At 35.8% G+C, this 22,903-nt stretch overlaps 1 protein-coding gene across 10 annotated transcripts in view; it reads right to left on the reverse strand.

Annotated features, from left to right (window-relative positions):
- bsk (mitogen-activated protein kinase dJNK) overlaps positions 1-22,903 on the reverse strand; it is a 205,641-nt gene that overhangs the window by 142,955 nt on the left and 39,783 nt on the right. For 2 of the 10 annotated variants that reach the window (XM_089646395.1, XM_089646166.1), the window contains exons 1-2: positions 6,809-6,878; positions 1,836-1,922 (exon numbers count right to left, since the gene is read on the reverse strand). The exons of 6 other annotated variants lie outside the window; for them this stretch is intronic. The gene's annotated coding sequence lies outside the window, so the exon portion shown is untranslated. Of the gene's footprint in view, positions 1-1,835; positions 1,923-6,808; positions 6,896-22,903 lie in introns of those variants that run through there. 2 more of the 10 variants (XM_089646322.1, XM_089646211.1) reach the window with 2 other exon arrangements.

The following is a 22,903-nucleotide window of genomic DNA, read 5'->3' on the forward strand; positions in this document are numbered from 1 at the left end:
CGGTTCCATTGGAGCCGGCTGTGCTCGCGTATGGCCTCAAGTGAAATTTGAAAACGTGACGTCATCATTCTTGTGCGAACTATGGTCGAGGCATCATCGGTTCATTTTACGAAATAACACGGCAAAATGTTGACTTGTACTATGAAAACTTGTAAAAATAGATGTGAAAAAGAGAATAAACCCAATTGTCGTATTACATTCCATATATAAGCATTATTTTACTTTATTTTAAGCATATTCACATCGTATAATATGAATCAGTTGTTACTATCACATCGAGAAACGTCTGGACGCGAAACACAAAGCTGGTTGGTTGCTGGGAAGTAAATTATGAACATTTATAAAAGTGTCTTAACTAAATACTTAAACGAAATATTCGACTCTGAAAATAGAACCGAATTTTTTTGCCGAATTTGGACTTCGCAATTTGTTCATAACGTGGCGAGTAATTTGCGCTCCCATGTAAAAATGTCTATTCATTCAAAAGCAGATTTTACTTTTAAGAAGTAAATGGTGATATTATAATGCGAGATGCCTATTTACTGTCAGATTGATTTATTGACGAATCACAGTCAGCTTCACTCCCTTCGTTCTTCAACAGTTGATTTTACCCCTCGCCATTATCTTCTCGTCTATTAATTCCTATGTCTGTGACTGGGACCGATTCTATTTATTATCTATATAAATGATATCATTAACCTTACCGTTAAAGGAAACAAATTCAGTTTTGTTGATGATAATGTTATATTATTTCATGAAGAAAATTAGACGAAAACATTTTATGTGGATGAACAAGGGTTCAGTGCACGTCAAAATTGTGTGAAAATTATCTCGTTAACACTTAACATAAGCAAAACTAAATATGTAACATTTTCAATGGACTCAAGGGGCTAAAATTTTAAATCACTAGAACTAAAATTACACGAATGCTATAGAAATAATGTTTAATGTCATTGCGCAGTTATAGAAAAATAACAAAGCATAAAATATCTCGGAGTATTAATTCATGAATATCGTAAATGGTATTTACACATCAAAAGTATTACAGAAAACTCACAAGCCTTACATATATTTATTTAAAATCTAAAGAGACGTGGTAAAAAAATAAGGTCTACTACGCTTTATGTCATTCTCGAATCGAATGTGAAATCATAGGATGGGGATATGCTGTATTTAAGTAAATACATAACCTGAAGACAATTCAAAAATTAATCATTAAGACCATACTGAAAGTACCGATAACAACGTCTTCGATTGAAATTATCAATAGTTTTGATGTACCACAAATGGCAACAAATATATACCGAAAATAAACTATTCAAAATCCTCCACTAGACCGCGTATTCATCACACTTAAATTACATAAAAAATACAAAAAATAATAATTATAAAATCATATTCAGAGAAAGAAACCACATTTATTTTGCAAAACTCCACAACATCCTATGACACCCTAGAGAGAAGTAAGAAAAAAATTACTATAAATAAATTCTCAGTAATATTTTGTACCTAGAAGGTCGCTAAAAAAGAAATTGTTTTGTCCGTATAAAATACCTCAATTCTTTCAAGAAAAGCATGCAAATACAATTTCTTGAAACAATTGTGTTTGTATACGGACAAACCTATTTATTCATATGTACGGACGTAAACAAATAATTTATCTTAATATTTTAAAGCATAAAATGCAAACTTCTCTAAAATATTTAAATTAGCGCCATCTATGAAAAAGCAGATTATGATTTATTTTAAATATACCCTCAAGGCTTTAAGGAGTACTTTGATTATAGAAGTCATGTACGTAGTGAAACGTTATGAGACGTCATAAAGGAACTTACCTTCTTGAATCACTCCGAAGCCGTACAGAAGCACAGTGAGATGATCACTTTCAAGTTCACAATGATGTTTAGTCAGTCATGCACCATCTAATAATAGTCAATGACCTATTAAATTCATACACAATTAAATCCGAACTACATACTTACGAAATAAAATAAATGAACGACGGGATACTTTATTATTAAACAATACCTTGTAGAGTTATTATTTACTATTGTAACATCTTCTTAATACGCATAGTAACAAAATTAAAAATCACGTTAATAACTGTAAGAAACAATTATTGTAAGTTGCCGGAAATGGAAAATGATGCATTTACATTAATATTTTGGTGATTTTTTGTTTTCAGTTTGTCCAGTCTCTATAGTAGATTTGAAATTTGAAGGTTGTGCAAACATAACCAAAAAACAAGCAAACAAATAAAATGGTGCCATAACACAATAATATATGCACTTTAGGTAGAAATAATGGAGCTAAATTCTCATCACCTAAACTAACAAATAGGTTATAACCTAAGAACCTATTTCATATTTATTTTACTCACTTATTTATTTGTTAATGTTACATAATTAAAATGCAGTCCGAAAAACTGCTGTTAGTTAGATTAAACTACTATTAGTTCTATTAAATTGTTGTTAGTTCGATTAAACTGACGAAATAAGTTCTAACAATTTGGGATTTGTAGAAGGGTATTATTTAAATCATAGACATATCATATTTATAGAAATATAAAACAGGTTCTTAAGTTGGGTTTTAGAACAAATAATAAAAATAGTGAATGGTAGAAGAAGTCAGGAACACCCGGGGAATATATGACACGATCAAGTGAACTAGATACTTGAGTCAGGAATGTCAAGATTCAGAACAACAGAAGAGTGTGCGCCATGACCGAGTTGTTTCTCTGCCTATCCCTGCGAGAAACGGTGTGATGGCTAGTTACATAGTCAATTTTAGAAGAAGTCGGGAACACCCGGGGAATATATGACACGATCAAGTGAACTAGATACTTGAGTCGGGAATGTCAAGATTCAGAACAACAGAAGAGTGTGCGCCATGACCGAGTTGTTTCTCTGCCTATCCCTGCGAGAAACGGTGTGATGGCTAGTTACATAGTCAATTTTAGAAGAAGTCGGGAACACCCGGGGAATATATGACACGATCAAGTGAACTAGATACTTGAGTCGGGAATGTCAAGATTCAGAACAACAGAAGAGTGTGCGCCATGACCGAGTTGTTTCTCTGCCTATCCCTGCGGGAAACGGTGTAATGGCTAGTTAGATAGTGAATGGTAGAAGAAGTCAGGAACACCCGGGGAATATATGACACGATCAAGTGAACTAGATACTTGAGTCAGGAATGTCAAGATTCAGAACAACAGAAGAGTGTGCGCCATGACCGAGTTGTTTCTCTGCCTATCCCTGCGAGAAACGGTGTGATGGCTAGTTACATAGTCAATTTTAGAAGAAGTCGGGAACACCCGGGGAATATATGACACGATCAAGTGAACTAGATACTTGAGTCGGGAATGTCAAGATTCAGAACAACAGAAGAGTGTGCGCCATGACCGAGTTGTTTCTCTGCCTATCCCTGCGAGAAACGGTGTGATGGCTAGTTACATAGTCAATTTTAGAAGAAGTCGGGAACACCCGGGGAATATATGACACGATCAAGTGAACTAGATACTTGAGTCGGGAATGTCAAGATTCAGAACAACAGAAGAGTGTGCGCCATGACCGAGTTGTTTCTCTGCCTATCCCTGCGAGAAACGGTGTGATGGCTAGTTAGATAGTCAATTTTAGAAGAAGTCGGGAACACCCGGGGAATATATGACACGATCAAGTGAACTAGATACTTGAGTCAGGAATGTCAAGATTCAGAACAACAGAAGAGTGTGCGCCATGACCGAGTTGTTTCTCTGCCTATCCCTGCGGGAAACGGTGTAATGGCTAGTTAGATAGTGAATGGTAGAAGAAGTCAGGAACACCCGGGGAATATATGACACGATCAAGTGAACTAGATACTTGAGTCAGGAATGTCAAGATTCAGAACAACAGAAGAGTGTGCGCCATGACCGAGTTGTTTCTCTGCCTATCCCTGCGAGAAACGGTGTGATGGCTAGTTAGATAGTCAATTTTAGAAGAAGTCGGGAACACCCGGGGAATATATGACACGATCAAGTGAACTAGATACTTGAGTCAGGAATGTCAAGATTCAGAACAACAGAAGAGTGTGCGCCATGACCGAGTTGTTTCTCTGCCTATCCCTGCGGGAAACGGTGTGATGGCTAGTTAGATAGTGAATGGTAGAAGAAGTCAGGAACACCCGGGGAATATATGACACGATCAAGTGAACTAGATACTTGAGTCAGGAATGTCAAGATTCAGAACAACAGAAGAGTGTGCGCCATGACCGAGTTGTTTCTCTGCCTATCCCTGCGGGAAACGATGTGATGGCTAGTTAGATAGTGAATGGTAGAAGAAGTCGGGAACACCCGGGGAATATATGACACGATCAAGTGAACTAGATACTTGAGTCAGGAATGTCAAGATTCAGAACAACAGAAGAGTGTGCGCCATGACCGAGTTGTTTCTCTGCCTATCCCTGCGGGAAACGGTGTGATGGCTAGTTAGATAGTGAATGGTAGAAGAAGTCAGGAACACCCGGGGAATATATGACACGATCAAGTGAACTAGATACTTGAGTCAGGAATGTCAAGATTCAGAACAACAGAAGAGTGTGCGCCATGACCGAGTTGTTTCTCTGCCTATCCCTGCGGGAAACGATGTGATGGCTAGTTAGATAGTGAATGGTAGAAGAAGTCGGGAACACCCGGGGAATATTTGACACGATCAAGTGAACTAGATACTTGAGTCAGGAATGTCAAGATTCAGAACAACAGAAGAGTGTGCGCCATGACCGAGTTGTTTCTCTGCCTATCCCTGCGGGAAACGATGTGATGGCTAGTTAGATAGTGAATGGTAGAAGAAGTCGGGAACACCCGGGGAATATATGACACGATCAAGTGAACTAGATACTTGAGTCAGGAATGTCAAGATTCAGAACAACAGAAGAGTGTGCGCCATGACCGAGTTGTTTCTCTGCCTATCCCTGCGGGAAACGATGTGATGGCTAGTTAGATAGTGAATGGTAGAAGAAGTCGGGAACACCCGGGGAATATATGACACGATCAAGTGAACTAGATACTTGAGTCAGGAATGTCAAGATTCAGAACAACAGAAGAGTGTGCGCCATGACCGAGTTGTTTGGCGGTCCATACTCTCTGCCTATCCCTGCGGGAAACGGTGTAGTGGCTAGTTAGATAGTTAAAAATAACTAGGTTGGCACAATAATAATTGTCTAATTAAATGTCATAAACCTAACATTAAAAACGCAAAAAAAGGAAGGGAAAATTAACCTATATTAATTTAAACGAAATTGATATCAATGTGCATTATTTTCTATTTCAGATCTTTTTTATATGTTTTCTTACATTAATTAACTCGAAACGAAGTGTAGTTTTTAGAAATTAAGAACGTGTCACGATAATTACCTTACTTAATATTGCGCTAAAAATCAACAAATCAGGAAACAAACTAATTAGCCAGTTGTACAAATTGTACAATATGGTGTACAAACTGTCTGGCCTATAAATTAAGGGTAAGTGAATACAGTTTGCATGAAAATGAAGTTAACACTAACAAATAAATAAAATATAATGGATAAAAATGAATGGGGCATGACTAACTAGAGTTTAACCGGCATCGCAACGAAAGAAATATTTGAACGCAATCATAAATATGTCATTTCGCACATTATACACCAACTATTCGAGATATGAGACGCAAGCTACTGAAAATGATTAGATTATGTTCCAAATTGTGAATCTCTCATCCACCGTCGCTCGTAAACTGTAACGGGGGTTTTATTGCTGAGCAAATTAAATTATGTGTTTAGCTGAACGGACATTTCAGATAACACGGCCCGGTCCGTATATTTCATTTAGATTCGAGTATTCGAGAACAATAGTTCGGCAGCCTTGAAACCCGAACGAATTAGGAAAAAATCGATACCGACATAAAACAAAATAAGATATGGAGGAATAAAATATGTGAAGCATTTCTCCGATTAAGAACTTCAAAGCCGAAAAATTTAAAAAATAAACTTCACATTATTTTACTTACCTACCATAAGTGGCACAATTTACAACATCGTGAACATTAAAAAGAACTACGTAAATATTTCAGAAATTATAGATACACATAGATTACGGGCATTTACGTTTATTAAGTAGCACTAGGGAATAGAATGTAAAATTTGTTTAATAAAGAAAAGCAACTGAAAGCGTAAAAGCGATAAAACAAAAATATTTCCTTTCAGTTTGAGCAGTAAAATAACACGAACTTCACTGAACCTGATAAGATAACCAAAAAAACACTGTTTTCAATATTTACTACAAGCGCAAGTATTTCGCTGAAAATTGAACCTCTAATTACTGAGTAAAACATAAATTGAGCTGGCAAGGAAAGTGAAAGCCGAAACTGAAATTGTAACAAGTACTAGTATGAAGAAAACATTTATCGAATATCTGCATCGTCATAAATAAATAGTAGGTAGTACCTTTGATATCGGAAACTTAAGCAGCGTGCACAGAAAACTTTTAAAACCAAAACTATCCTAAACATGTAAGAGCGGAGCTGAGTGATATAATCTAAAATGGATGAAGCTTTTCAAATAGCACTAAGAACTACGGAAGAACATGTTTATGTGCAGATGAAAATGACCAATAATCCTCTTGGAAGACGGAAAACACAAACCGGGCGACACTTGAAGGTAGTACACAAGAACTATGTAACCGGTGTAAAAAAGCTTCTCTACGCAAATCGATGCATCAATGAAAGCACAGTGAAAGAAAGCGAATTCGATAAGGTAATGCTGTGAAGTTATAGATTAGCTATAAAGAAGGGGCACAAACATAAAGTGAGGGTGAGTATTGCTCCTGCTTGGTGAGGGTGAACTCAGGGCGTCAGGAGCGGCGGCGCGTGCGGAGCGGTCGGGGGGCCGCGCGGTACTGACTGCCGGGCGCCCGTCCTGAGGGGCGGCCGGGGGCGAAAGTACGGACACGGGCACGTGGTACAGTAGTAGGGGAAAATCTACAGACTGGTTTAAAAGTGTGCAAGTACCAGGTGGTTTTATATTACGAACAAATTCGTATATTGGTAATGCTCACAGGACATTCCAACTTGTAAATATAACACTCATGAAATACTTACGAAGTTATATTACATCACAAAAGAAAGATAAGAATCGAAGGCTAAAATTAATATTCATTATGAATGCACATCAGCATTCCTTGAATATCATAAAATGTTATCGCGAAGCTATGATAAAAATACGAAATTAATTCAATTTAATTCCAGGACAACGCATCTGTGATAATGCGGCGAGCCTACCGGCGTCGCGGCGCGCGTGCGCACTCCGCGGCGCAAAGCGTCCCTCTCCTCCGCGCCGCTTTCCCTCACCGCACCGTGCCCCCAACAGCCGGGCGTGCCTAACTGACAGATAACCCGCGAAAACTTCGCGTTTTCTTTTTCACGCGCGCATGAGATATTCGCCCCTCTGACGTATCGAGTTTACTAAGGTGTCGAGTGAATATGTTTACCGAGATGCGGCAAATAATAATTTCGGCCGACGAGTCGTCGTCGGCGACGACTGAGACTAACGAAAACAATATAAACGAATCACGGATTAAACGCGATCGCTCACGGTTGATCGCTCATAAGACGGTTGTTTTACGACGTTGTTTTATGATACACTTGTTTGATTCCGGTAATAAAATAAAGCCCGTACTTAGATACAGGGATAATTCCGTCCCGAGTCTATACGTTAGATGAACTATCAGGAAGGTACTTTCTTCGTGAATTCCACCTGGTTTATTCTGTGTAGTTAATGTACCAAGTATACATGACTGCAGAGGATAATTTACTGGTACCGATCAGGTATTTCCACGAGGACATGAAGAAGTGGCTGCGTTCCTCAGTCAGGCACAGACACAGATACAGACATAAGCAGACAGATGAATGAATAGAGAGGAAGGTGTGGGTAGGTAAATACCGACAGACGGGATGGCGGCCAACAGTGACAGACAGAGACGGTGCCAAGTTTTTTCATGTTTCTGTCTTAAAAATTTGGGACATTTTTCAAGGCGACATAATGCGCTTCCACGATACAAGCGTTCATCTTACATACACAAGTTCACTAATTACGCGGATATATCTAATGGTACATATACATCTGCAAACCTAAACGCGAACCGAGCCACGAATTACGGGAAAGGAACGAAGTAACTGCAGCGGCGTATCGTGCACTTTGCAGTTGCTTTGTTCCTTTCCCATAAGTTGACATTCAGTTCAGCAGTTCGGCTCGCGTATGTATACGTAGCATAACGCGACGACATGATGGCATGTTTCATGGGTCCGGCTGCCACTCTGCCACTCCCGCTAGCTGGAGCAAGGAGCAAGGGGGCAACTTATAGAATTTTAATGATAAATGTGCTAAGCCGAATGTAATTACACCGAGTAGCTAAAACTGTGTCAAAACCATTTTGGCAAACATTGCTGTGATAAAAATCAAAAGAAAAAGCCGGATAAATTTGATAATTTTTACATTCCATGAAGAATATGTAATGTACCGAGAGCAAGTTATATATCCGTGAAAATTTAGATAAATCATAATGCGAATTTATTTAGAAAATAGAAAGCACAGTAAACCTAAATAATTCGTGCTTGTGTGATCAAATATCGACCGAAGTGGTATTGAACTGTAAAACTGGAAATTATCCATGAGCGCGTACCCGCCACGAGATATATAATGAAGAAAATACAAAATGTGAGTATTATGCTATTAGGTCGATGCAAACCATAAAACTTGCATTCTGGTATGAATTCTTGCGGCCGAGACATAACAAACGCCCCCGCGGAATGTATTAAAACACAGGCACAGGTTACACAGCACACAGTAGGTACACCTCCCGTTAGCAAATGTACAGACTATGCAGTTTAATTTTGTAAAATATATTATTAAGTAGGTAGGTACTAATGATGGCTAGGATTCTACCACCTAAATTACACAATTAATTTGCGAGAGGACAATCAATCAGCATGATTTATCCAAGCGGTCTGATTTGATTGCAGACGGCCTGTGATATGATGATAATAAAGGATGTTCTGAGGATTAATTATTATAATTTGTAAGAAATTGTTAAGAAGATAATATTAATAAATCTAAACAAAACATGAAACAGTAAAACACACAGAAAAATAAAAAGATAAAGGTCACAACTATGAATCGTACCCAGAATCTCGGACATGTTTATCGGAGACACTGTGTAGGTTACAAACCAATTTTATTAGAAACTTTGTTTCTATTTAAAAAGGTAGATGCCAAAAATATGGTAAAATTAGCTACAAGATGGTATTTTTAATTCTGAATTTGAAAAATGAGATCGACAAATATGACATTACCGTTCCGTTCCGGTAAGACAAGAGATTCCTAGTTGTGAACGTTATCTATTTATTTTTCTCTGGGTTGTTCTGTTTCATGTAGAATTATTAGTATTATCTTCTTCTTCAATGATATATTACATTGATAGGTATAACCTTCAAAATAAGTTGTTAAAGTTGTAGAAAAATTGTTCCTGATGAATGAAATGCTTGGGGAATGGGGAGCAGGAATATACATTATAATCTGTGGCCTGTACAGGTATAAACATAAATAGTAATATATAAAAATGACTTTTCAATGCTTACTTACCTCTCACGCAACGCAGATATAATATATCTTGCAAAAAAGGTGTCTTACCTGAAAAAAGAGAAATATATTGATTAGATAAAAAGAATAATGAAAGCGGTATAGATTTTTTTCATGACAAATTCATGTTAAAAATGACACTACACCACAAATTTTATTTGGCCGTTATCTTGAGATAATTATATTTCCATTCATTTAGTTGATCATAAGTTGTTTTATTTGATGTGTGTTTAATTTCTCCTTCTTTGTCATTGAGTTATATTATATACCTCAATGCACACTGCATAAAATATTTGAATAAACTTTTTTATCTATTTCCTAGATTGTGTGTAAAAAATATGCATATCTTTTAAGATCGACTTTTTTTAAGTTTTATTAGTGGACAATAAAAAAATTCTGGATTGTTGTGGATTGCATGACATTTTTTATAAATTCTCAGTATGTTTGTATTAATAAAATTAAAAAAATACAAATTAGTCATCGACTTATGTAGCGACAAGAATGCAGTGCGGTTTGGGACACGCCATACGAGACAAGAATGCGCAAAGGACGCCCGCCGCCGCTTGTGAATGAAACTCTATTTGCGGCGTCGGAATGCGTCGCGACGCGTCGGCCGCTATCTGGACAGAGGCGCGAATTCGGCGAGAGTCGTTAGCACTGGCGACTTCTCATCTCTTCATCTCCCCGTCTCCTCTGCACCCTTGCAGGATACGGCGGAGATACCAGAGTAAGCACTTTTTAGTGAGCATCAGCGACTTCGTCTTTTTTCTTCTTTTCTTTTTCTCTTCATGGATCCTATATCTTTACCACATATCGCAAAATTTGTTTTTAAGTTTGGGTTAGTGTTTTTTTCTTATTATTAGGATAACGTTATACTAATTTGGATATTACTATTAACTTTATTAGTTACCATTAATAATTGGTTTTCATTCGTTTTTGGTTTTTCATTCGTTTAAGGATTTTGACAGTTCACTAGAAAACTATTTTTTGTGTCATCATCCTCCCCCATAAGGGTTAAATCATCGCCCCTGCTACAACACAGGCAACCTTTTTTTTAAATATTTTTATTCTATATAAAAGAAAATTACATTTTTCACTTATTTAACTAGAAATAACATATATATTACACATAAATATATTACACATGGATATTATTCTTTTTCATTGTTTTGTTGATGGAGCATAAAACTGAATTTTTTTTTTTTAAATGTACCTATACTTTTTTCATTTTTAATTTCGTCTGGGAGGCAATTATATATGTTGCTCCCCTCGTAACCAATGGATTGCTTGCCATAATTAGTATGTATGGTGTTTAAATGTATTTTATCGTGTTGCCGTGTAAAGTGTGTGTGTACTTGGGACGTTTTAATGAGTTCTGTATTTGTATGTATGAGTTTATTATTTATTTTGTAAATAAGGAGACATGTATTATATTCATATAATTTTCTTAATTTTAATAGTTTTGTTTCCATATATAATTTTTTTGTTGATGTTCTAGGTTTGAAATGAAATAGCTTTTTGATTACTTTATTTTGTGTTACCTGTAGTTCATTTATATATGTTTCACATGTATTTCCCCAGATTTCAATCAAGTAGTTTAAATGTGAGTGTACGAGGCTATAATATAGACCTTTTTAATTTTATTTGGTAACAAATATGATATCCGACTGAATACGCTAATTAAGGGGGTGATTTTATCTTTAATATCTTGAATATGCTGTAAGTTAGGTGTTTATCAATGCACAGTCCAAGATATTTCTCCTGTATCAGGATTTGCAGGTTGTTATTTTCAATTTTTAAGGGTACATGAGGAGGAATTATTTTACGAGTGGAGCTTAAAATCATGTATCCTGTTTTTTTAATATTCATTGTTAGGATATTTGATTGGAGCCAACTGTTAATTTTGTCTAAGTCACTCTGTGCATTTTCTAGTAAGATGTTTAAATCTTTACCCCAGTAGATTTACCCCAATTGCAGTATCATCTGCATATAAAAAATATCACCGTTTAAATCTAATTGGGAGATATCATTTATATAAATTTGGAACAGAAGTGGTCCTAGTATGGATCCTTGCGGAACTCCGTAGTTTATTGGTAGGTGGTTGCTATTTTGATTATTGATGCTAACGAATTGCTTTCTGTTGCTAAGATATGATTTGAATAGATTAAGAGCAGGACCAACTACACCAATTTTCTCGAGTTTCTTGAGAAGTATGTCATGGCTTACTGTATCGAAGGCTTTTTGAAGGTCAATTAGTATGGATAAAATATAATTTCCACCATCAATGCTGCTTCTAAGTCATTTATTGCCGCAAGTGTGTTTGATTTTTTCCTAAAGCCATATTGTTTTTTATATAAGAACGATTTTTTTGATAGAAAGTTGTTCAAAGATTTTAGATAAGATTGGTAAGATAGAAATGGGTCTGTAATTAATAGGTATCCGTTTTGGACCCACATTTGTGAATTGGTATTACCTTAGCAATTTTGCAACTATCTGGAAAAGTTCCCTCTTTAAGACACTGATTAATTAACTTTGATAAAATAGGAACCAATTCTGTGGAGAGACTTAGAACTGTCTTACATTTGAGTGTATCATAACCAGCGCTTGCATTTTGTTTTAAGGATTTTATTATTTTACTTATTTATAATTCCGTGGTAGGTTGAAGATATAATGATTCCATGCTATCATGCACTAATGTTATTTCATTGGCTATATTGTGTGTGATTTTGTTGTGTATATTATTAGCTAAAGAGGAGCCAATGTTACAAAAGAAATTTTTAAGTGGTCGCATATCTCTACGTTGTTTGTGATTATTTCGTTGTTAATGATTAATTTATTACAAAAAGTATTCAAAGTATTCGATTGGTTCTGTATGATGTTGTTTATTAACTTCCAGTTTTTTTTACTGTTATTTTCGCATTTTTTAAAAAGATCACCGTAGTGTGTTTGTTTTAAGTTTCGTTTTTTCTTAGTAATATTATTTCTTACTACTAGGAATTCTGTTTTCAATAACGTGTTGTTTGGTTGTTTTTTTAGTTTCAGGTGTAATCTGTTTCTTTTGTTGATTAATTTTATAAGGTCTTTGGTTATCCAGTCTGGGTTATTTATGTTTTTTGTGTTAATTTTAGTGATGCTATTATAATTAATTTTATTTGTGAGGTAGTTTACAAGATTGTCATAGTTTAATACCGAGTCGTCATTCATGTTAAGATGAAAGGGATTTTGGATGATATCATTCTTTAGATTATCAAAATCAATATGTGTATATTTTCGGGACGACTTTATAGATGTGTTTTTAGTATATGTGTGAATTACATCAAGGAGTAAAATATTGTGGTCGGATATTGAATTATCACAGTTCGTTAATGAGTATTCTAGTTTTATGTCGGTGAGTATATGATCAATGATTGTGTTTGTATTTTCTGTGATGCGTGTTTTTTGTTTATTTTGTTCAAAATGGTATAATTATTTAAACTAATAGTATTTGTGTATTTACGAGTGTGTGTATTAGTTGGATCAAGCAGATTTATGTTAAAGTCTCCAAATATAATACCTCTTTTATATGTTTCTAGCTGGAAAGTGTCTCTAAGAAGTCTTTGAAAATAGTATTTAGTTTTTTATATACTAATCCTATTTTAAGATTGAGCTTGTTTACATGAATCCATAGAAAGTTGTTATCAGAGTCACACGTGTTAGCAATCACATTGTATTCTAAAGAATTTTGTAGAAATATAGAGAGTCCGCCACCAAGTCCAACTCCCTGCGGCCGGCAGGATGCTTCGTGTTTGTATCCTTCTAAGTTGAAGTACTTCAGGTCCGCTTCTTTAAGCCAAGTCTCACACAAGAGGATGATGTTGAAGTTCGAGTTAGTGGATTTCAGTAAGCATTTGATGTCATCTAGTTTACCTCTCAGGCTTCTGACATTTAGGTACATAAAAGAGAGTAGGGTTTTTCCTTTAGATGTACTTGGATGTGTATGGCACGAAATTTTTTTAATTCTGATGTGTTTTTTTAGTTTTTCTGAACATATATTTTTTTGGTTAGAAAAACTGTGAATGGAAAGGTGTTTACTATTCATAGTTACTTTGATCATAATTAGGTTACACATTAAATTTACAGAATATTAATGCTTTTGTTTTAGTATCATATTATTGCAAATATTGATGTGACTATGTTCTAAATTATCGTTTGTTTGCTGCTGAAATTTCATTACTATTCACTAGTATAAAAAATGTTAATCCATCATCTACATATAGTTATTAATTCCTGTTGTGCAAGGACACTTTATGGTATATAGTCGTTTTTAAGTAACAACAGCACATTTACTTCGTTTAGTAAAAAAAATAGAGTCCTTGTAGTGCGTCTTGAAGGAGTGACCAATTCAGTAGCGGCTCGTGACTTTTTGGTGCTAATATTACAAAAAATGGCATTATTGATGATATTTTTTTTTCGAAAATTAGATTTTTCGTATGAAGATTTTCAGGAAATTTCAATTTCGCCGTGCCCCGCACGGATTTCCTGAAAATATTAAAAACCTTAACCATCTTGAAAAAAAATAATATATCGTTTTCAGCTACAACAACATCAATAATGCCATTTTTTGTAATACTAACACTCTAGTACATCCAAAAGTCAGGAGCCGCCACTGGTAACCATTTGTAACTTATAATGGTAGAAAAGGGTTGGGTCCCCTCAACTGATCAGCAAATCCTCACCGGTAGGATTCGTGGAAAGCTTTATTGAAGTAATGGGGAAAGATAACCGAAATGGTAAAATTGTCGAAGGACCAGTTGATACGCTGGAAACTTGCGAGAAAATAACCGCCATTTTAAGGTGAACTGTGATAACCCCAGCTGCTATCGGAAGACTAGATGCAAATTAAATTAGTTTTTTGGTGACTAAAGTAGGGTTCAACATCCCTTAAAGGATATAGCAAACAACGTAGACATGTCAACATAAAGAACCCCGACATTATCATGTAACATATAATACACACCTATAAGTTCACATTTTTTAAATGTGTTCTAATTTCAACATCTTCCCATCAATATCGAACATCAAACCACAAAATTTTATTCGTTGTGTTTTTCAACATAATTAATATTCATTTGCAAGTCTGACACATATAATCATGTGACATAAAGAATAATATCCATGATTTATGACGTTGGATGGCATACTTTCGCAAGCCATTATTAAGATTCCATGACGCTTGATCCCCGACAGTTGATCCCCGACAGAAGAACCCCCAGTAGTTGATCTCCCGGGCAGTTGACCCCTCTGCCAGTTGATCCCGCAAAGAATCGATTATATTTCTTCCTCCCTGGTGACGTATGCGAAGAGGTTGTACGGCAGTATAATAAAAGTTATATGTGCAGTCAGCTTAGGAAAAATACGCATTACCTACCTACTCATAATACAACTAAGGAGGAGTTAAGTTTTTAGATTCTCACGGCCAAAAGCATTTTTGTTGTTTGTTTTTGGGGTGTTATGCCGTGTTGCGCTAACTCCTTCTTTAGCCGACGTTTCGGACAGCGTTGCAGTGTCCATCATTACACATCTTCGGATCTACCGGATCTGCCCTGATGATGGACACTGCAACGCTGTCCGAAACGTCGGCTAAAGAAGGAGTTAGCGCAACACGGCATAACACCCCAAAAACAAACAACAAAAATAAGGAGGAGTTGTTTCACAGAATTTTACAATTCATTAAACTTGATAGTTAAAATACTAGTACAAGTTACGTTGTTGTTTCACCATGGGTCGGTTGAATCACGACACTTGGATAGTAAGAGAATCTGAACATGACTTTCAAAGAATTTGAATATTATTTTTGAAATTTTATGAATTGTTCAGGTTCTGTAAATCCATCCTCTCTGCCTAAAACAAACGGTGTAATGGTTAGTTAGTTAGGATTTTCAGGCATCACCATTGTCCTTTATTCATCTCATAGAAAATCTAACACATGCCCTCTTATTTATTGGTCGCCAAAAGAAAAATAATAGTGAAAGTCTGAGGTTGGCATCGATCAGGCGAACCACCTATATTCCCTTCAATGGATGAAAACCAGTAAAAAAATATATTGCCGTGATAATAATGCCATATTTTATTGCAAAACAATGTAGGGAGAGTAAAATACTGGGTTGAGAAAACAAAGGCAAGGTCGTACGAGATCTGAAGGAAGAGTTTTACACACAAACGCCATTGTATGAGACCATCATTAATGTTTTAAGATTATACCATCGATGTGTAGATATAATTAATTGTCAGTGCTAATGAGAACTAAACAAGAAATCGTTTTTGAAGTGGGGGTAAATTAGGTATTTTTCGGAATTATTTCAGCCTTTGATTTTATTCAAGGTCTAACAAAATAATAATTTTTCCTTTCATTCTTAAGTTGTTTAAATAATGTTCATTAAAAAAGCAATATCCTTCAATGCGCCCTTGGGGCGATTTTCTCACGAAAACGGCGCTATATAAATAATCCAATCATTATTATTAAGGACGACCTACCAGAGGCAGCTGATCTTAAACATAACCGAGAAGTTTTTTACTGAAATAATCTTATTTACACTAACGAATGTCAATGTAAGATTCTTAAGTCCTTGGCAGTAAGGGTTGATTTTGTAATGGAATTGTTAATAGTGAGAAGGGTCTGCTTCTTGTAGCGATTAATGAAAAGTTTCAGAAAATAAAGTATACACTGTTAATATAGTCGGTACATTAACAGTAACTATCTAGGTCATGGAAGTCTGTCTTAATGATCTGGGTGGAACACTGGTAACAGGCATCGCACAATGAATGCAGAGCCTCGCCTACAAGTCTGCCCGCGGTATAAAGAACTTACCACAATACAAGTCTAGGCATTATTGGGATAGACGCATCAAAATAAAATTCTATGATTCCTCAATTCTTCGTTTTTAATCTTGTATTGTGAGTAGAAATTCTTAATATATCGCAATAACATTTATTTATTTTCCCGATTACAACCCTTATATAAGAGGGATAAGGATTTGCTGGGGGTAGACGTCATGACAATTAGAAAACTTTACGCTAAATTCGCAATCCTTCATCTCTTCAAATCTAATCTCAGCATTCCTTTACAGTGCCAATCAACAATAATAACCAGATATTCAAACAACACCCTTAATATCCCATTAGTATATACCACACACGGACAAAGACATTTTAAGTACTACGCAATTAAATTCTATAATCACATGCCTACATCATTGAAATAATCCACTCAGAATACATCAAAACATGTAATCTAACATAATGTTTCGACATGGATAAAACAAAATGTACAGATTTTTTTCATAACTAAAATTAATAAAATGAAATCAAACATAACAGAATAACATAAACATTCAATATAATTATTACCTGTTTTTTTGTATTCAATATAAAATCTAAAATCAAATGGTGTATGAAAGAGAGAGTACGAAAACAGTGTGCAACATAATTGTGAATGTTGAATAGTAGGAAAAGGTGGATGAGTTTGTGTATTTAGAAAGAATGTTTACGAGATGGGAGGAAGGCTGACAGAGATTTTGATAGAAGGGTAAAAGCAGGTAACTTCATTGATGAAAGACTGAACGCGGTTGCTGAAGCAAATCTAGCAGTACACAATTGAGTGCTGGTACCCACCCAGTGATGTATCGCAGTGAGGCATGGAACTGGCAAAGGGAGGATGAAAGTAAACTGAATACTGTAGAAATGAGATCCCCGAGGCGTATATTCGGTAAAACCATGCATGATCGTGTGACAAATGTGGAGATCCGCAACGAATGCAAGGCGTATTGCGTATGAGTAAGATTAAGAAAGGGAAGCTTTGATGTGATGCTTTGATAATAATACACGGAGAAAAATGAGTAATGTTAATTTATTCAGAATTTCTTAAAATTATTCGTAATCCGGTTAAAAACAGGATTGCAGGCCTATAATAAATGATTTGATATGTTTTCTGATAAACTTTTAGTGAAATACGAATATATCATCACGACGCGGAACACGTGTTTATAAAAATCCTAATATTTTCACGTTTCGTCATTATATAGGTATTATAAAACCAAATGCAGGTGCATGAACACTTGTTCCGATATATTAAGAATTTACTGAAAGTTTATCAGGAAACGGCCTGCAATCCCGTTTCTAAGCAGATTGCCAACAACATGAAGAGATTCTCGACAATCAATTCACAACAATACTATAACAAAATCTCCTAGTGAGGTGTTCACGAGACAATATATAAATCATTTACAGTAGGTAAATATAATTATTTGGCACGACAAAATATTATTAACATTATATAATATACAGGGTGTTCGGGGGTAAAGTGCACTAACTCCGGGAGGTGATTTTACATGATGGTAGAAGTAAAAAAGATAAATCATTTTTTTCCTTTTTTTCACATACTTAAATACTTCTCTATAGAAGAATATTTATTTCCTCATACAAATAATTTTATACAAATATAAATAAATAAATTAAGAGGGATAAGAAAATATTGATTACTACTTAGACTTACTGCGAATATTGCGAGGGTGTGATACTAAAACAAAATTTGTGAATATTTTTTTACATTAGCTCCACTCAGGAGGCTTGCCGATAATAATTCTCCTCAGGGCCTATGTCATCTTATGCTGTGTGAAGAGTCGTTTTTGGGAAAGGAAAGAGAGAAAGTTCTGGGAAGGAAAAAGGTATAATGGGTGGGTAGAAATTGGGGGGTTAGTGTGTCCAGCAGTGACAAACGTATTTTTTTAAATACAAAACCGCACAAGAGTCCTAACTGTTCCCAACCGTCTCCAACCAAGTTTATCCGAAATAATCAACGTTTATATACCGATAAGTATTTTTATTTATGGGGGTACTTAGGCAGGTAAAGCGTTAAATTTAAAATGTACCTACACATTTTTTTTATGTGAATACCTCACAACTGCTCCCAACCAGTTAGGACTCTTGGCATCTCCAATTGGGGTTTGTTGTGAGGCTGGTGGAGAGGGGAAGAAGATGAGGAAGAGGAAGGTGGGGAAGCACCTGGCTATTTAGATCTGGTCGCCAAATATGGCCAAAGCCATTTCAAACAACATTTCAATTCTGACTGGTGGTCTTACATCAGGGCGATACTGAGAGTATCTTCCACTCTGGAACGTGCCGCAAAATATACTATATATTATTTTAAATAATTAAATTGTGGAATAAAAAAAATACTTGCTAAATCCAAAAATAAATAATCATATTGATCACGTCAAACCACTAAGACAATTCGCGTAAACTTTAGCCCCGGAAATCAAAAATGTCAACGGCGCACAGAATCGTATTTGCACGATCTACGCGGCCAAAACTATGTTTATACTGAATTGGTATCTAAACAATGTAAATAAATTAAAAAACAATTTTTCACTATAATTATATATATATTCAAGATTATATACATTATATATTTACAAAAAATCTAAAAAGTACAATTTTCGGTCTGTACAAAGTGAAATAACAATAAAAATGCTAGTTTATTGGCATTCTTCATCACTCTCCGATGAACTTTCTGATATATTGGGGTCTGCAGGTGCAAATATGGCCAAAGTTTCAGGTAAAAATGTTCCAGATTTCCTTTTTTTTTACAGTCCGCATGCTACTTAGCATAGGATCAGAAGTGAGTAGAAGGCGATTAAAAATATCCTGATTACAGCTTTCCCCTGAAAATTTTCTCGCATAATCTTGGCGATAGCATCTAAAATGTTTGTTGCAAGCCTCAGCTGCTTCCTCGGAAAGCTGTCCGATTGGTAATAATGCCTTTTCGATGATGACTGCGCCATTGACTAAAAGCTTGTGCATTGTTGGCGTCATAGGGTGCCAATCATATAGGTCCACATAAACGCGAGCAGTTTCTGAATCATATTTTTCATACTTTACGGGATCAATTTTGAATCCGCTTGAAATTGCTTCCAAAATGACTTTTAGTCTTTAAATTAGCTCATAGCTGATGCCAGTTATTTTTGCAGCTAATTTGGGGTCCTCAAAGAACCTTCTGCTGGTATTGCCATCATTGGTATTGCCGAAATTGGACTTAGGCATATCTATTATTAGCCCTGTTTCATTGCGAAACCTTCTTTGTATCTCTTTCTTGGTTTGCTCTTCTAGGTCTTTCTCCTCCTTCGATTTCCTTTCTTTGTATTTTTGTACTTGGAGTTTATAGGCTAAATGTAGGATACATTCAAAAATTCGAATTCTGGCGTGCAACACCGATATGCCGAATTCAAGGGCTGCAAAATTCACTCCTCTTGTGTAGTCCAATTTATTGAAATCTTTCGAGGTTGCTCCACATATATAGCACCTACTTGTGGACTTTGTACCTGTGGCGGCATTGCAGACCTTTCCATCTACCATGGTCAGTACAAATGTGTGCTTTATTAAGAATTTTTTCTCCGCTATATTGACCTCTGTTGGGACTAACGAGTTAATGGCGCTTTTAACATGTCTTATTTCCTTTTCAGTAACATCTGTTATTTCCTTGACAAAACGGAATCTTATTGGTCGACAAAATCGCGGTAAAGAGGGCGTTGGATTGTTCCATAAAACTTTATTATCTCCACAAATCAATTGAACAGGTACAAAGCAGCTTTGAAATATATTTGCATCTGAATCGGTATCATTTTGTAGTTTTTGCTTAAACTGTGATTGCTGGGACCCATCGCAACCCCATTTACTTATGAGAGTTAGGCATTCACGCTCTTGATCCTTTAAAGTCTCCAATAGCTCTTCTAGGTACTCCGTTAAACGCCTAGCGGTAACATCCATTAGAGGCTGCAATTGAGCTTTGGCACTAGTACTTGTCGCCGTAATCGATTCTCGAGGTGGGTAAATTGTCTGCTTGGCTTTTAGTAAGCGGCTATAGCATGGAAAAAACTTTTTATTAGTCTTTCTTACAATTTCGTACTGTCCAAGTGTCAAATCGGCATCTACTAACATTTGCAAAGCTTGCATTGGTGTTAAGGAGGAGGCTTGCTTTTTACTTGATTTTGTACAGTAAAATGCCATTTATATTTAGTTGCTCGTGTCGAAGTACTGGTGATATCTTTTAAGACATTTGATGCATCTTTTTTACCAAATTTTCCCAGTTTCACTGTCGCAGCATGGATTATGATATCCTTTTCAAAATTAGAACGAAGTTCTTCAGTCTTTCGCCTTTTGCTCCTCTCACTTAAGTCTTTGAACGACTTGGATGGCCGACCTGGTCGTGTTTGTGTCTCAACTACAGGTATTTCAAAAGTACTTTCTAGCCAAGATTGGTTGTATTTTAGAAAATGAGCTTCTTTATAATGAGCTTTGACCCACCTTTGTTTCAGTTCTGATTTGAAAAAGGCAAAACCACGTTTTAATTTAATAATTTGGTCTTCATTATAATTTTCACATGACAAAAGTTGATCTTTTAGATAGTTTAGATTTGCATCTAAACTAGGCAAATTTTCCTTCTTCATGCGGTCGAATAAATATTGTCGAGTTACAATCTTTACTCTCGATGCACCTTCTGAACCTAAAACAAACATACATTAAGTTAAAAGACACTAACAAACATTTCCAATTTTGTACGAAATTTCGCTACATATCTTTAACGCCTCAAAACTATATTTATCCGGAAGTTTCCGGACACGATTTTGATACTAGTTATAAGGAAAAGGATCAAATAACAACATTTAATAATAAACATAGCCCGATCTACCCCTATACATGAACAAAAACATTAGTAAAGAAAAAATATTGAAGGAAATCAGGGTACGAAAAAGACATTTTTTATAAGTTGAAATAATAATCTTGTTTTGTAGTTTACCATGACTTTTATAATGAAATTTGTAAGTTTCTTACCTTCTTTATTAGAATTCATCACTTTCAATTTGTAACAATAACTTGTTAACATAAAAAATAACTTGGGAAGTTCGTATAATAAAGCGCGTCGCCGAGAACAGATACGTGCACTAGGTGAAACGGTTCAATTCCGACTGACGCCACGGGTGCGCGGTGCGCATTACAAGGTAGAACAGGGACGGGTTCTGTTCACGGGTTAGTCCTTTGTTCGGGGAACCGGTTTTTATGAAGAGTATTGTTATTTTGAGATTGGGACTTTTGGCCGCGTAGATCGTGCAAATACGACTCTGTGCGGCGGTCATAGTTTGTTCCTGGTTTTGGGTCGATTCTCGGTGGCAGATTTCCGGGCGATCGGCCCGATGGAAATTCCTAGTCACCCGAGCGACAGACCGACCCTCCTTCAATATGTCCGAGCCGCATCCACACGACCGCGGTGCGGGTGAGCCTAATCTGTGTACTCGTCCGCTTCGAGAATGAGCCCGGCCCTTTGTTCTTGCGATTTCATGCACAACTACACAGGGGCGCATAAGAATATAACGGTAAACACACAAAAAAATCACAACCTGCAGTCTGCTAACGCAACAAATACTACGATACGAATGTACCATCCCAGCCAGGAGCCCTCCTGTCCCGGCGCGACCGGTACACCAGGGTGCCCTGATTTGTTAGGTATTGAAACACGTGTTTTGTAACGCAACAAAAGCTTAGAAAGATTTATCCGTAAATTTTATACGAGTAGTTAGGAAAATATATAACGTTTTAAGTAAAAAAAAGGTTCTTAGACTATAAACTATATGTTCTAGATTAGTAGTTCTATAAATAATACACCCGCGTTCAATAAAGTATGTTTCAAATATTTTTGTTCTCTTATTTTTTGCAAACAGGTGCTTAGATACCTGTCTACTATAAACCATACATTAAAAAATAAATCAAATAAGGAATTATACAAGTTGTCCAAAGAGTACTATCTTAACGAAAATTCTTTTTTCATATTTTCAAAGCTCATAGGTACCTACCGTACTATTGAAAAAAAATGATTATTAGAAAATCCAAAAAAATATCACGATTTCACGTTTGAAAAAAGAATCTTTACTAAAACTTTACTTTACTGATTAAAACGGCCAACATCTTCAAACGGAAACGGAAAGTACAAACTAACTTACAGACAGACTAAGTGCAAGATCAAATTATAACAGGACTTCGCTACCCTCAGTCAATGAAATACGTATGGGAATTTTTGATAAAACGTCCGAAAATGCCACTGGTATTCAAACTGCACCTTTTACAAACGTTTTGGTAAGTATTTCATAGATTTAAAATGATTACAGGTTAAGGATTTTTGTCACTAGAAACACTAAATATTTCTTAATTACCCTTAAAGAATTGACATAAATTA

This window comes from Hesperophylax consimilis, chromosome 1 (genome assembly GCF_061612785.1).
Source record: "Hesperophylax consimilis isolate HC1 chromosome 1, BYU_Hcon_1.0, whole genome shotgun sequence".
In the NCBI taxonomy this organism is placed as follows: Eukaryota; Metazoa; Arthropoda; class Insecta; order Trichoptera; family Limnephilidae; genus Hesperophylax; species Hesperophylax consimilis.